This window comes from Leptidea sinapis, chromosome 19 (assembly GCF_905404315.1).
Source record: "Leptidea sinapis chromosome 19, ilLepSina1.1, whole genome shotgun sequence".
Taxonomy (NCBI): Eukaryota; Metazoa; Arthropoda; class Insecta; order Lepidoptera; family Pieridae; genus Leptidea; species Leptidea sinapis.
The window spans coordinates 3201628-3217251 of NC_066283.1; the positions used below are offsets into that span (position 1 = coordinate 3201628).

At 35.3% G+C, this 15624-nt stretch overlaps 1 protein-coding gene across 1 annotated transcript in view; it reads left to right on the forward strand.

The window, feature by feature from the left end:
- The first annotated feature begins 842 nt into the window (after nt 1–842).
- LOC126969909 (facilitated trehalose transporter Tret1-like) overlaps nt 843–15624 on the forward strand; it is a 74392-nt gene continuing 59610 nt past the window's right edge. The window contains exon 1 of the mRNA XM_050815535.1: nt 843–993. The gene's annotated coding sequence lies outside the window, so the exon portion shown is untranslated. The remainder of the gene's footprint in view (nt 994–15624) is intronic.

Consider the following 15624-nt stretch of genomic DNA (forward strand, 5'->3'; position numbering starts at 1 on the left):
CTTAATAAGCTTCCAAAGTTCTTTTGGGTTTCTAGAGTGTTTCTCTATTTCCACTCGCTCATATGCACGTTTATCATATCGTTTAGTATCCTGTATAAGATTTAATAAGTAAATGAATTAATAATAATCTTAAATTATTACTAACTTAAATAATTAAGTAAATAAATTTCACCACGATTTAAGCAAATAATTTTCATTTCATGACATAAAATCTTGATTTTAAATAATCTTACATTAGACATCGAATACAGAAAGCGGCTGTTAGCCAACGTGTACTAGTAATGTTTAAAAAATATTTTAATGTGCTATTTATTCAATAATCCTCATTATAGCCATAAAATCTTACATAATCAAACGACCAATTGTTCTATATAAATATATACATTCTCAATCTCAGAAACGGATCCAACGATTTTAATGATTTGATTTGAAAGGTTTCAATTTAAAAAAAATGTTTTATCCGTATTTTAATGAGAATCTGCTACAATAACATTAGAATACAAAGGTAAATTTCGCCACTATACAAAAGACTATAATAGCTCAGATGGGACATTGGGTGATCCGGAATGCAGTAGACCCCGGTTCGAATCCAGATGTCCTATTAGTTTTTTGTTCAAGTTTTGTACCTTCTTAAAAGTCCGAGTAAGCCTCGGTCGTCCAGGTAGGTAATATTATTAATTCATTATAATATCCGCCAGTGAACACCCAGCCTTACAATGTCTATAAGTATAACCCCTCTATTAATTAGAAAGATCAATCTACAGTGTACAAACAGCTTTGAAGTTGAACCAACGGCCAACCTCATTGAGATCATTCGAAGTTCGAACTCGAGTCAGTGAAAGGAACGCGCCGGAACTGAGCACGCGTCAGTTTGCGTACAATCTTTGTTACGATAAACTTGTTTTCGATCTTGTGAATGTTACAAATTATTGTGAAGTAAGAAGTTATTTGTACAGTGTCTGTGTTTACGAAGTTTTCTGGCGATACAATTAGGTATGTTGCTGTTTAAATATTATTTTTTACCGAGCGATTTGGTTGGGAATGGGATCAACAGTACAACTTTTTATGATTATAACAACTTATTCCGCAAATCGTCGGAGTTTTTATGTTATAAATGTGTAACAAAAAATAGGCGTAGTGCCTGCTTTAACTGCAATAACATTAATTATAAATATTTTAAAAATAATTATGAATTGCATCTATTGAAGCATCTCAGTGATTTAAAAGTTGATTTAAAATAGTGTCATTAGTTTTTTGTTTTGAAACCTCGACCACCGCTTTCTTAGTAAGTTGATTGGAACTTGGAATAAGTGAAATATGAATTTCTAAATATGTCCATAAACTTATATATAATAACATTCATAACAAGGTACATTTTAATATTAAGTACTTATATTATCCTGTAATTATTTACCTATTTGATATATCAACAAATCTTGATTTAAATAAAAAAAAGTCATACAAAAATAATACAGCTGAAAGATTTAATTTGTAATCGATTTTATAACGAGCCTTACCAGGTTACAGTCATAAAATTCAAATATTAACTCTGATTATACAGTTCTTTATACAATAACATTGAGGATTTAAACGGTTATTGTTACTATTTGCCTAGCACTTCATAATTAATTTAATAATATAATATGAATTGTAAATACTATTTGTGCCCGCGCCTTCGGTCAAGTATATTACGGTGCATTTGTTGCATATGTATGGAGCACTTATTTTTAACGTAAACCACGTAAAAAAACATAACCCGTTTCTCCGCAACGATTTTGATCAAATCCATCATAATTGTACACATGCTACACTGAGGGCAATCAAAAGTTTTATGTAAGCCGGTCCAGTAGTTACAGAGAGTAACGTGTACCAAAATTTTGACAAACATCTTTTTATTTTATTTTTATGTTCAGATACACAACACAAAACAATATCCAAAGCAGACACGTCGTCTCTACAGTTTTATTATACTTACACACACACATGCGCGACATTTTTGTAGTTAAAACTAGCTGAGTTTTAACTACAAAAATGTCGCGCATTGTTCAATAGCGGAACCATAAATTTATATGCATTCATTTTTGAAGTTTTACTTCTCTAGGCGCGTTATGAAAAGTTCGTTCCCAAAATTAACTGACGTTGTCGTTTTTCTGCGTGTCATTCGCTTTTTTTTTGTTTCCTTCGTCCATTATTAGGATAGGCAAAGGGTTCAAGCCCATACAGCCGTATTCATTATTTAATAATTAACTGTCAAAGCCATGTTTGCAAGATTTTTACAAAATTGTTCTTTCTTAAAACGTAAAATAGCACAGAGGAATAAATCATTTTAATTATTGAAATAAGAAGAAAGAAGTATAACTTCTTGCGTGTAGGTATACATAAGTACACACACACTTTTATCGTACTGCAGTTCACATTAAAAGATTTGTAACACATTAAAATACTCAAAAATTATGGACATAAAAATCATTGACACCATTAACATATAACGTGCCGTTTATCAATGTAACCGCTAGTTGCAGAAACCGTCCTTAAAGTTAATGTTTCATTAAGATACCGTCACTTTCTTTTTTCATTTTGACAGTTAAAGATGCAGCCTGTGATTTAAGGTATGTTCCGATATGCACTGCGAGCACTGCACAGTGCTATCACTATAGAAAAATTCGTTCCGTTGTGGACTGCCAGTATACTGCCGCAGTACCCTAGGGTAATATATGACGTCATAAATCGCCGCCATATTCTACTGTGAGCACTGGCGTTTTCGAGGTAAGGTACTTTGATCACGTGATCAGTCAAAACCACTCGAGTGCCTAACGTTTTATAAACAATACCCATAGTTTAATCCAAAATATTTATAATTTGACAGTACTCCAACAACAGTTTTTTTAATGGACTAGAAAACTTTAATACACTCATTTGAATGCTGCGACAAAAAATGAGGCTGATAGTATACGGGATTGCGTTCCGTTTAAAATAGTAACCAATATAATTGGCTATAAAGGAACTGCTTCACAGTATACTAAACTGACGTCACACTGTACAGTGGTCGCAGTGCATATCGGAACATACACATAATGAAACATTAACTTTAAGGATGCCTTCTGCAACTAGCGGAAAGTGTATCAACTATGTATCAATGCATTATTAGTGGTGGGGGTGAGAGAATCGCTAGGCCAAAAAAGAGGCACAAAGTTGCCTGATGCCAATAGAATAAAAAAATATTGATAACAAACCAGCACCACACAATAAATAATAAACCAGAATAAGTAATAAATTCTTAGAACTAACTAATAAAACCAATTAAATAATACAATTTATTACTAAAAGCGATAAAGTAGGTACTGTGCGGCAGTGAATTTACCAAATGGAGATTACTCAGTAACAGGGGTGCGACAGACGCCTTAAAGTGACGTTTTCAGAAGAATGTAGTGCCATCTGTTAGTTGGCCCGAAAATGAAAGCTTTGGCAGCTGTCACTCGCTTTGAAACCTTTCAACTTTTCTCTAATTGTGTTACTGCCCACTGGTCATAAAATGGCGGCTACGTTTAGAGTTTGTGCATGCAGCTCTCGTGTTCCATTTTGCATATTTACACTACTAAATCTATCCTTTATGTTCTTTGTTGGGACAAAATTAGATAACTAACTCTACGCGAAATTTCAACATGGTAAAAAACTGCAATACCTACATTAAAAAGTAGAGTTAGTTATTTAATTGACTCAGAACATTAAAAATGAATTTTATAATTTGGAGCTTATATATAGTTATTTTAGGGGCCAATCTCCAGATGGCGCTAGCTTTCAAATAGACAGCTCATAATGCGTAGAGAGGGTTCTCTTTTCCCTGTATATTATTATACTCTTTGCTCAGTAATAAGCAACACTGGCATGGCGTGGCGCCAATTTAGCGCTGGTTTTCAGTAGCCCCAACATTATTGACTCCTGGAGTAGCAGCGACTAGTATTTTTTTTAAAATTATAGTTATGAATATAATTGAATAGAAATTAAAATCAGTAAATAAAGGCAGTACAGATATATTTTGGGTGTAGGTACATCTTATTAATTCAAAGCGTACACGCACATAATAATGTAAATGAAATTGCTATTTTCGTGGAATAATTTCTTTATTAAGGTTATTTTTTGCCCGTGTTTCCCCGGGGCATAAAATTATTAGTGAAATACTTAGTAGTCCCAGGCCCAAGGGTGTCGTAAGAGGCAACTAAGGGCAAATTCCCTTAGCCTGGTAAATACCAGTAAGGCTCTTTGCTCAGGATGTCGGCTAAAAAAGGCATTTATTTTCTCAAAATTGATTCCCTTGTCATTTCTAATATACTACTACTAGATCCTACTACTGCTTCGGAAACAAATGGCGCTCTGAGAGAGCTCGTTTTAAGAAAAATATACAATATTGTACTTACACTGCTATTGCTATAAAATAATCATAATCTAGTCCCAGGCTGTCCGATCACTTAGATATTCAGCTGTGGAGTAAGAATAGGATTTACGACAGAGCCATTTTTTTTATAAAACATTTAAATTTATTTATAGATAATGCCTGAACAATGGCTGGGACTTTATTATGGATACCACAACGGCGCCTTTTACTGCCGTGAAGCAGTAATATACAAGCATTATTGTTTTTCGGTCTGTAGGGCGCCGTAGCTAGTGAAATTAATGGACAAATGAGAGTCAACATCTTATGTCTCAAGGTAGTCAGCGCAATAAAATTATCGTGCCGTTAAAAATATTTGGGTTTTTCTAGAATCATAAGCGTAATTTATAAAAAATATCCATAAAATGCATACCTATAGAAATAAATTATAAAAAAGTATTTTTTTGTAATATTTTATTTAAAGCAATACATGCAGTCAACGCAGTGTCATATTGCTTATATAACGCATAATATCTAGATGCCTACTTAATAATAATATGTATGTATGTATGTACATATTTCACACCAAAATAAACACACAATCTAACATACCGACATTACTGAGAACCTGTTTCGTATCTTTTACTTTAACTCCCGTATCGATTTATTGATCATCTGTGGGTATATAAAAAAAGTAAATACAAACATTGTAATAACTACTTTGTTTTTTATTCCTGTTTTGTAAATACAGGTACATGTGTACCAAGATTTTTTAGCCTTATAACCCTTCTAAGAATCGTTCCAAATGTTAACCGTCAAGAGACGTCCAGCAGATGTGAAACATCTCAGTGAATATTAAAATTTCTGATATATTCATAAGCTAAAAACCGATAAAATTGATGGAGTTTACTCACTCTCTTTATAAAAATTAATTTAATATACACATATTAACTATTATACTATCTACTTTCATTATACTAACTACTATATTACACCAATCATTCCACACGGAATGATTGGCCTCGAAATAAAACATTGACGGACAAACAACCTATAAAAAGATTCCTTTTTTTTTACTCCGATGACATATAGAACTCTTACAAAAGTATTATTTAGCTAAATAGTGTTAATATAGTATTAATTATTACGTAAGAATCTAAGATAATATAAATGATCCCGAATTCAAACTGCCGAAACCTGATTCTTGCCGCCGAATTCCACCTTCACATGACACGCCACAAGTTAGGATATCATCCCCACCATCTGGATGTGAGGCGGTCCTTCACAGTGTGGTTTTCAAGGAGCTTTCTTCCACGTACTACAAAACTGTGGAATGAGCTTCCTTATGCGGTGTTTCCTCACGATATGACATGGGTACCTTCAAAAAAAGCGCATACTCCTTCCTTAAAGGCCGGCAACGCTCCTGTGATTCCTCTGGTGTTGCAAGAGAATGTGGGCGGCGGTGATCACTTAACATTCCATAAAAAAAATTCATGTTCTTCATCCCCGAGAATTGTAAAAACCGATATCCATACTGTCGTTTTAAATTAAATTCCTTTATTTAAATTTCGTTTATTTCAAATAATTGGATACCCAAGCGCCGCTGGCAGCTATTTCGGTCAACGGATCCGCCTAGCCATAAACGCGGAAATGCTGCCAGTATTCTTGGTACGCTTCCACGTAATGATAGTTTTAATTTAATGTAGTCATAGTATTGTAAATATAGTCATAAAATTTGTTTTTTGTTTAATAAATAAATTCTAACATATTTGGATATACATTTAAAGTGTTAAATTTAAGATTTCCCAGTAAATTGTCTTGTGACACTTATATTGGGATATATTGTCGTTATAAGTATTTTGCACGATGGTCAACTTATTAATTATTAGCCACATGTTATTTACTACCATACATAATTATTTCTTTGCGTGAACGAACATGAAACTTACAATTTATGGCGTCTGACATTGAAAAACGAATTACTACGTTAACCGCTGTTTTCACCCATCAAACCTTTAGCCAATCGCTTCAAATTTTATATATTCATCTATTTAGAAGTTTCTGGCGTTATAAAAACGAAAAAATTGTTTTTCGTTTAAGTGATGCACACATTATAGGATAGTCATAGGATAATGGGGGGGAGGGTCGACGATATGTTTTATTGTGTAACAATAGGTACGTTACATTTAAAAAACTGACATATCTAAGTATTATAACACTAAAATGGAAATATTGATAAAATCATTAAAAAAAATTTACTCTGTATAAAAGTTCTATCTATAGTGGTGTCAACGTAAAGCATACAGTTTAACTGTGGAATAATAATAATTATGTTATGTCGTCTATATTTTGCATGTTTCAAAGCCATTAACCAACATAGCCTAAACACATGGTCGGATTTGGTCCGTCCGAACTATCGGACGGGTCCGATTATGTGGATATAGCTTAAGAACCACGTAAGAGGCGCCAAAAAGTTACGCCCCTCGCAAAGATGCGTTTCAGAAATTGCTGCTTGGTGTGCCAGAGAAATATCGATGAAATAGATGGTGTCTCAACGGATTTTCTTGTTATTCATAACGAAATAACTGTTATACATACATACATACATAAATTCACGCCTCTTTCCCGTAGGGGTAGGCAGAGACCACTTCTTTCCACTTGCTACGATCCTTACATACTTCTTTCGCTTCGTCCACTTTCATTATTCCTTTCATACATGCTCTCCGGTTTAGGGTACTCTTGACCTGGCCTTTTTTCAAGACGTCCCTGATTTGATCTTGAAACGTCCGCCTAGGTCTACCCCTTCCAACACTTTCATTCACACTGGCCTTATACACTTTCTTCGTCAATCGTTCTTCATTCATTCTCTCGACATGTCCAAACCATCTCAGCATACCTTTCTCAATTTTTGTCACAGCATCTTCTTTCAGACCACAACGTTTTCTTATCTCACTATTTCTTATCCTGTCACTCAGTGTAACTCCTATCATACTTCTCAACGCTTGAGAGCGCTGTGTTGAGATGAGTCTCAACTGCATTTATTCTGCTTTCATGTTTCTTCTGCCATACCCAACTTTCACTTCCGTACATGAGTGTTGGAACCAACACCCCCTCATGCACAGCCAAGCGAGCCTTATTAGACACCTTCTGACTGTTCATAAAGGAGTGCAAAGCTCCATTCACCATGCTTCCTGCATTCACTCTTCTTTCAATATCACTCTCATACTTTCCATCTCTTGTAAATTTAGAACCCAGATACACAAACTCATTCACCTGTTCAATTTTTTCATCTCCAATCACGATATTGCAGTCTGTCACTACCTCATCTCTTTCAAGCACTATCACTTTCGTCTTCTTTACATTCATCTTCATTCCCTTTCTACCAAAAGCTCCATTCATAGCAGTTACCATCTCATGCAACTCCTCGGCTGAAGATGCAAGTAATACTTGGTCATCAGCATAGAGAAAACATTTGACGAGTAACTCATTCATTCTCAAACCACTGTCATTCTCTTTTAAACCTGTCAAACAATTGTTCATGAACAGATTAAACAGCCACGGTGACGCTACACATCCCTGTCTAACACCTTTTTCGATATTAAACCATTCAGTGTATGCCCCGTTTATCCTTACACAAGCACTAGAATCTCTATAAAGAGATTGCAATGCTCGTATGAGGACACTGCTCACACCGCTCGTGGACAATGCTGACCACAATTCATTCCTCGCCACTCTATCATAGGCCTTTTCTAGATCCACGAACGCGCAATAGACCTTTTTGTTTTTAGCCAAAAACTTTTCGGCTATGCACCGCAAGGAAAAGACCTGATCCGTACATCCCATTCCCTTTCTAAATCCCGCTTGTGCATCCCATACTTTTTCGTCTGTTTCATTCACAACTCTTTCAATCAACACTTTTGCATACAATTTACCGACGACGCTGAGAAGGCTGTTAAATAACTGTTATGGCTGTTATAAATAACTTATGCAAGTGGATACCAAGTCCATGGCCTCATAATGATTAAAATTGTATCATTGATTTATTAGGGAACAATTTAAATGGAAATAAAACTCATTTCGGAAATCTTTTTTTAATTTATATTTTCGGAATGCAGACCTTACTAGCTGGGCAGTTAGATAAAAAAAAATACGAAATTCGTGTGATATAATTTATGGGTGGCCCCTTGTATAGCTTTAAGGAAAATAACTGCCTGAGTGAAGGTTTCTATGTGGACCTCGGACATAAAGGTATGTTCCGTATAAGTTCCTAGAATAACGAGTTGACCGTCACTCCGCAGTTCTATATATTATATTAATTGCACATCCTTTTTGTTTCTCTCTTCCGCAGACTCATAAACGTTTTATAGATGCAAATGTACTGGTATATAGATAAATGTGCATGTACTAGTGGGAGGCTCCTTTGCACAGGATGCCGGCTAGTTTATGGGTAGCACAACGGTGCCTATTTCTGCTGTGACGCAGTATTAACATTACTGTGTTTCGGTCTGTAGGGCAAAATGAGACGCAATTGTAGTGCCGTTAAGAATTTTTGGGTTTTTCAAGAATCCTGAGCGACACTGCTTTGTAATGTGCAAGGCGTATCAATTACCATCAGCTGAATGTTCAGCTCGTCTTGTCACTCATTATTAAAAAAAAATGTAAGGATGATAAAAAAATATTTTTTAAGTAGGTACTACTTCTCTAGACAGATCTTCATATTATAAGAAATGACAGCGAAAGAAAGCTAACCATAGAAAAAGAAATACATTGTGTGGCGAGTAAAAGAGAGGCGAGACGTTTTACTGGCTTTCGTTCGCCACTATGACGTCACTTAAATGGTGGAATTTCCCATCTTATCACGCGGGGACTGTACCCATTTCACAAAATCAAAACCCCTTATTACAGACCCGCATCCTCTCAAGTTCGACAGATTATAAACTCTTATTCATGATTAGGATAAGATCAGCATTCCAGTGTTCACAAGGTTCTATTTTAGTTGACCAATATTGTCGCGCAGAACGCATAATCAAAGTCTAAAATTAAAACCTACGTTTAACTTTACCAATAAATAAATTGAAGTCGATGTGTCAAACCTTATTCAATAAGACAGCTCAAGTGACAACATTTTAAGTGTCAAACTTTTGTTATACCAGTGGGAGGCTCCTTTGCACCGGATGCCGGCTAGATTATGGGTACCACAACGGCGCTTATTTGGCGTGTTCGGTCTGAAGGGCGCTCGAGCTACTGAAATTACTGGACAAATGAGAGTTGACATCTTATGTCTCCAGATGACGAGCGCAGTTGTAGTGCCACTCAGAATTTTTGGGTTTTTCAATCCTGAGCGGCACTGCATTGTAATGGGCAGGGCGTATCAATTACTATCAGCTGAACGTCGATCTCGTCTCTTCCTTTATTTTCATTAAAAAAAAACTATTGTTATAGCCGAAACACATGATCGGATTTGGTACGGTCGAACCATCGGACGCGGTTTGGTGCCGGACCATATTCGATGTTGTGTTGCATTGTTCATCGCACAAAATTATTATTTTTACCGTCCGGACCGTTCCAAGTATTACGCCGGACCAATTCGTGTTTGATTGTTCGCACACAGGGTTCAATTTAAGTTGATTAACAAAAAAAATTTAGTCCGGCCGTACCAAATCCGACCATGTGCTTAGGTAGGTTATGAGATAAATTTTTATTTCTTCAACTTTTCTGAATTCCTGTTAACACTGTACAATTTGTAGTAAATTTTGTTGTTGATCAACTTAAATTGAACCGTGTGTGCTAATAATCAAACACGAAAAAAGCGTTATATTCTCGTCCGCCATGTACCAATTTATAGTCGGTTTTCAAATTCATATACGTTTATTCGACTCTTTATAAGGTCCGTTCATGTGATTCCTCTGGTGTCAAGATAGTATTGGCCGCGGTGATCAGATAGTACCTATGTTCGTTTGTGCTCTTGTAAAAATGCACTTTTTTTTTTATGCAATAGGAGGACAAACGAGCGTCCGGGTCACCTGGTGTTAAGTGATCACCGCTGCCCACATTCTCTTGCAACAACAGAGGAATGACAGCAGCGTTGCCGGCCTTTAAGGAAGGTGTACCCAGATATTTACATTTAAATAATCGTATAATACAAATCGCTGCACATAATCATTATCACTGACTAGTAAGATTAATAAGCTCCAATACAAGGAACGAAAAATGTAGAAACCGCTCTATAATATATTTCGTATATAATCTGATTTTGATAACTATGGGAACATAATAATTTAACAACTAAATCAACTCTTTACAATTCATATTTACAAAGTAGAATAGGATATAAAGATGGAATAATAAATAACACAGAATACAAAAGACTATTGAACCTCTGCGCAGATGGTATCACAAAGAGTCCGCTTAACTATAAACTACAATGTCCCCTTTGTCACCTTTTATATACGATAAAGTAGAAGTACCTGGATGTGACAAGCAAATAATAATAATACGGAAATCATAACAAACAAAAACTGTTGGGGTTACAAAGGACGATAACAATATTTTGTATTTAAAAACGCTTTTTATCGACTTTATGTATGTTTGTTTGTAACCGACTCATTTGGGCGCTATTTTGACCCACTTTAAACGGCCAGATTTCGTTCAAACTTCGTAGATTTATCGAGGATCGATGACAATAAATTAATTTGATAGAATTATTCCATTTGTCAATTTGCAAAATAAGATTTTTGTTAATTTATATAATATTTTCCTCTATCGTCGATAAGTCAGGAATTGATGTTCATTTTAAATTTCAAATATTATCTTTTAAACGTCAAAATCACGCTGGTTGTAATTGTAATTCATTGCAGGTTTTGCGTGAGTGACAGTAATTTAAGTGGTACTCGTAATTGAGTGATGCACATAAGGGATCTTCTGTAAAATTCGTGATATTATATAAGATATTTTAGGCTGCAAAAGCCATACTGAACGAAAATCATTAAACACAACCTTTCAGATGTAAATACAATTTTAATTTTTTTTATTTATTTATTGAACCAATAAGCGCCTTTTATCCTTACAGAGTGACCTATTGCGATAGAGGCTTAACTTATTTAAGTATTTAATTGAATATAACAATAAATCTTAGAGCTACTACGAACAATCTATAGGTACCTACTATTCTAGATAATAACTATTACTAGAACATACACCAACTAATTAAAATAATAATACTCATTGTAAAAAGATTGATAGTATAAGAGCAGTTACGAATTATAAGAAGTGTTTAATAAATGGTGATAAACAATACCAAAAAATTAGAAATGATGTTCAAAATTTTGAATTATTATCACCAGACTCAGTAGTCAGTATATTATTCACCCAAATCCGAATGGATCAAGAGCCAAACTTGTCTATCATCATTAGACTACTACAGCTTTTTAATTTGTCGGGGTTATAATGTCTAGATTATATTTATTATGGTCGTTCGGGTGTACTCGAATGGCAAATCCAGTTGATACTTGATCCAGCTTTAACCTAAACAAGATGATTCCAGTGCTTCTCAAACTAGACATTATAATGTTACTTTATAAACATTGTCGTTTATGTACCAAATTATTTTTAAATTTTGGTAATAGGTGACGGAACGTACCTCCACAATAATAAGTAATTAAGCTAATTTTATATTGTTTTAGTGTGATTATCATTTAAACTAGGCCGGCCCTGTGTTCTAAATGCTAATTCTAGCGACATTCGTAATCTATGCAAATAACATAAATCTACGAGTGTTTAAACAATTATGTTAAGGCGAGGTTTTCCCAACACTTTAGGCAAAAAGCGCTCGAACGTATATCTATTATAGCGTTAGATAAACTGCAATAATTTAGATAAAGAAATGAAGATAAACATGTCGAAGAATTGGTATTTGTAGAAGTATTTTAAGTAGTTTTTCAAAAATGTTACTTTTTAAGACTATGGCGCCTTAATATCGTATCTAGTACAGATTTATATTTGAGCGGTCATAAACATAAGAAAGGTATTCTAAAATAATGGTTTGACCATAAAAATTGTATGAGTACATCATGGTAAGTTAGTACAATTTGAAACAGTAATGTGTTAGCTATGAGATTATCATTATTACATAAATTATCAAGAATTGAGGCGAAGGTCAACAATATTATGTTAATTTCTTTAATTTTTTCCGGTTCATCAACCAAAGTTATATATTCGATAGCGGTGACTTAAATAATATCGGCATATTGATATCTAAGATAAATTTCAACATGGTTTTGTTTGTTATTATGACAATTTACACCATTGTTTTTGTGTGTTAATTGGGCACGATGTAAGCTGAACTCGATAATGACCTGCGTACGTGAGTAACCAATATCTTACAATAACACTTAACTATATGTCAATTATATAGGAGTTGAATTATCAGGAATGTGCACATAGAAGTTATTTGCGCAATATATAAGACAGGTATTTAAGTGATCAAGTGATCACTGCCGCCCACATTCTCCTGCTTGCTACACCAGAGTAATCACAGGAGCGTTGTTGACCCATTCACAAAACGCGTACGCATTTTTGAAGCAACAACTTCTTTCGTTACTGAAACGTAAAAGCGAGACAGTAAAAAGAAACAGACACGATTTAACGTGGGAGAAAATGAGATAGGAAGCATTATAAAGTGTTTCGGTAGTGATCATAGTTTAAGATGAAATTGTCTTATGTATGATGCGAGTTTCCTTAATATATTCTGACGTCATTTGCCCGGTGTAGTACTAGTTAGACACCTGGAGAATATAAATATGGTAGCTGTGATAGTAATGTCTTTCGTAGCGGTTGAAATTGTGTGTTATCCTAGCAAAATGTACCAGGACTTCATAAGCACCTTAGAGGTTGTTCATCACGGTGTTGAGATGCACAATGCAGATGTCACTTATTGTGTACTTTGGACCTATACCTGTGTCGTATCGTCCTGGCAACACTGCACAAGGAAGATCATTCCAAAGTTTAGTATAAATCGGATTATTGTTTCAGCTTGCTACTCAGAAGTTTAGCCGCAAAGATCGTTTCATTGGCTAGACTAATTACACCCTTGAACTAAAGATATGAGATATCTAACAGTTAATATTGCTCAACTGTTTCCAGCAAAATGCGGTTAACTTTGGTTTATGCGGATATTGTTGTTGTTTGATGTTAATTGTCATTCTATCTGTCTGAAGGCGCTCATTAAATAACATGCGACCGAGATAATACCTAATAACGAGCAGCTGTTCACCTCGAACGGGTAAAGAAAATCTTTTATTGCAATCACAGGACATGTTATTGAATAAATAGCATCAACTTATGTTATTGAACAATTCTAAGGCCAAGTAGATTAAGCACACGAATAAACGAAACAGAATGAAATAAAAAAAATTCAAACAAGCTGACCCACATTCAAGCGCTCTACAAAGCCACAGGTCCGGCCACATACGGAGTCTGGCGCACCCCACTATCAGCTCGATCCATTTGATCGCGTGCAACACAGAGCAGCTTGAGTTATCGGAGACCAGTGCTCTGTGAACGGCTGGATCACTTGGCGTTACGTAGAGACGTCGCTTCATTGTGTGTCTTCTATCGCATTTATCACGGGGAGTGTTCTGAGGAGCTGTTTCACCTGATTCCTGCCGCCAAATTCCACATTCGCACGACACGCCAAAAATTAAGATATCATCCCCACTATCTGGATGTTTGCCGGTCGTCCACATTGCGGTTTTCAAGGAGCTTTATTCCACGTACTACAAAGCTGTGGAATGAGCTTCCTTCTGCGGTGTTTCCGGGACTATACGACATGGGTACCTTCAAAAAATGCGCGTAGACTAGGTGACCCATACGCTAGTTTGTCCTCCTTTTCCATAAAAAAAAAAGTTTTAATGTTCAGGTGCAACTACGTTTTTTGGGCATCTATCAAAGGATGAGATATCGCTGGATAGATTTAATACTGAAATATCAAAATTTTATGGAGACGGGATAAGCTATTTTTGGAGTTAAAACTTCTTTAGTCATGTTGAGCACATTTTAGTAGGGGAAAACCATATATATGGGTTCGCATCACCGACAAGCTCATGACTGGCGCACTGACACTTTCTGAAATCTCATGAGTTCCCGTCACCGAAATGCTTAAAGCAGTATATCTGTAGCTATACAGCTGACGTATTGTGCAACATTAGTGCTGTGCATACCTAATCTTGTGAAATTGAATGGATTTAATGAAAAGATCAATGTGTAAAATATACTGTTGATTGTTGAAATACTGTTTTTGATTGATAAGTTTGTTATTGAAAATAAAGTTTTAAAAATAACTTGAAATTAATAATTTAATGTCTATATATTTAATTATTTTTTTACAAATCTCATAACTATATTTACATACCATGACTACATAAAATTATTATTATTATATCATTACGTGGAAGCGTACCAAGAAAACTGGCAGCATTAACCGTGTTGGATAGCTAGGCTGATCCGTGGACTAAAATAGCTGCCAGCGCTTGGGTTTCCAGTAGCCTTATTGAGGCGCGAAGATAGTATTTTGAACATTCTCCGCACCTCTGGGCCCCACGGGCCAAGCACAAAGAGGAAAGAAGACCAACATATTTGCGACGCTTGTCGGATGCAGTCGAAGCAGCAGCACCAGCACCAACTGACGTAACTTGGACATGAGAAGGAGACAGAATGTCGACACAAGTAGCGCCCTTCCCCGTGCCTAAGCCACCAGCGTCATTCCATCAGGACGCTTGCCATCGCGGCGGATATAATATACCATTTGGATAATTTAATTGTTTTTAAACATTATGAAATTTCAAATTTTAATACTAAAAGTTTTTATATTTCACTTCAATATAACTTTAAATTTTTTTGTTACGTTCATATTATGAATGGTTGATTTTGCGAGGATAAAACTGGTTTGAGTTTATATAGATTATGAGCCAGTAGTCCCCGCGTTGTTGCCAGGACATTGAGCTATCTATAATATATGTTATAAATATGGCTATACTATTGCAGTTTATAATATTATATATAACTAGCTGACCCAGCAAACGTCGTATTGCCATATAACATATTTAAAAAAATCAATTATTAAAATATTTATGCAACTGATTCTCAGACCTACCAAATATATCGTACTACAATGATTGATGCCGGCTAGATTATGGGTACCACTATGGCGCCTATATCTGCCGTGAAGCAGTACTGTGTAAGTATAACTTTGTTTCGTC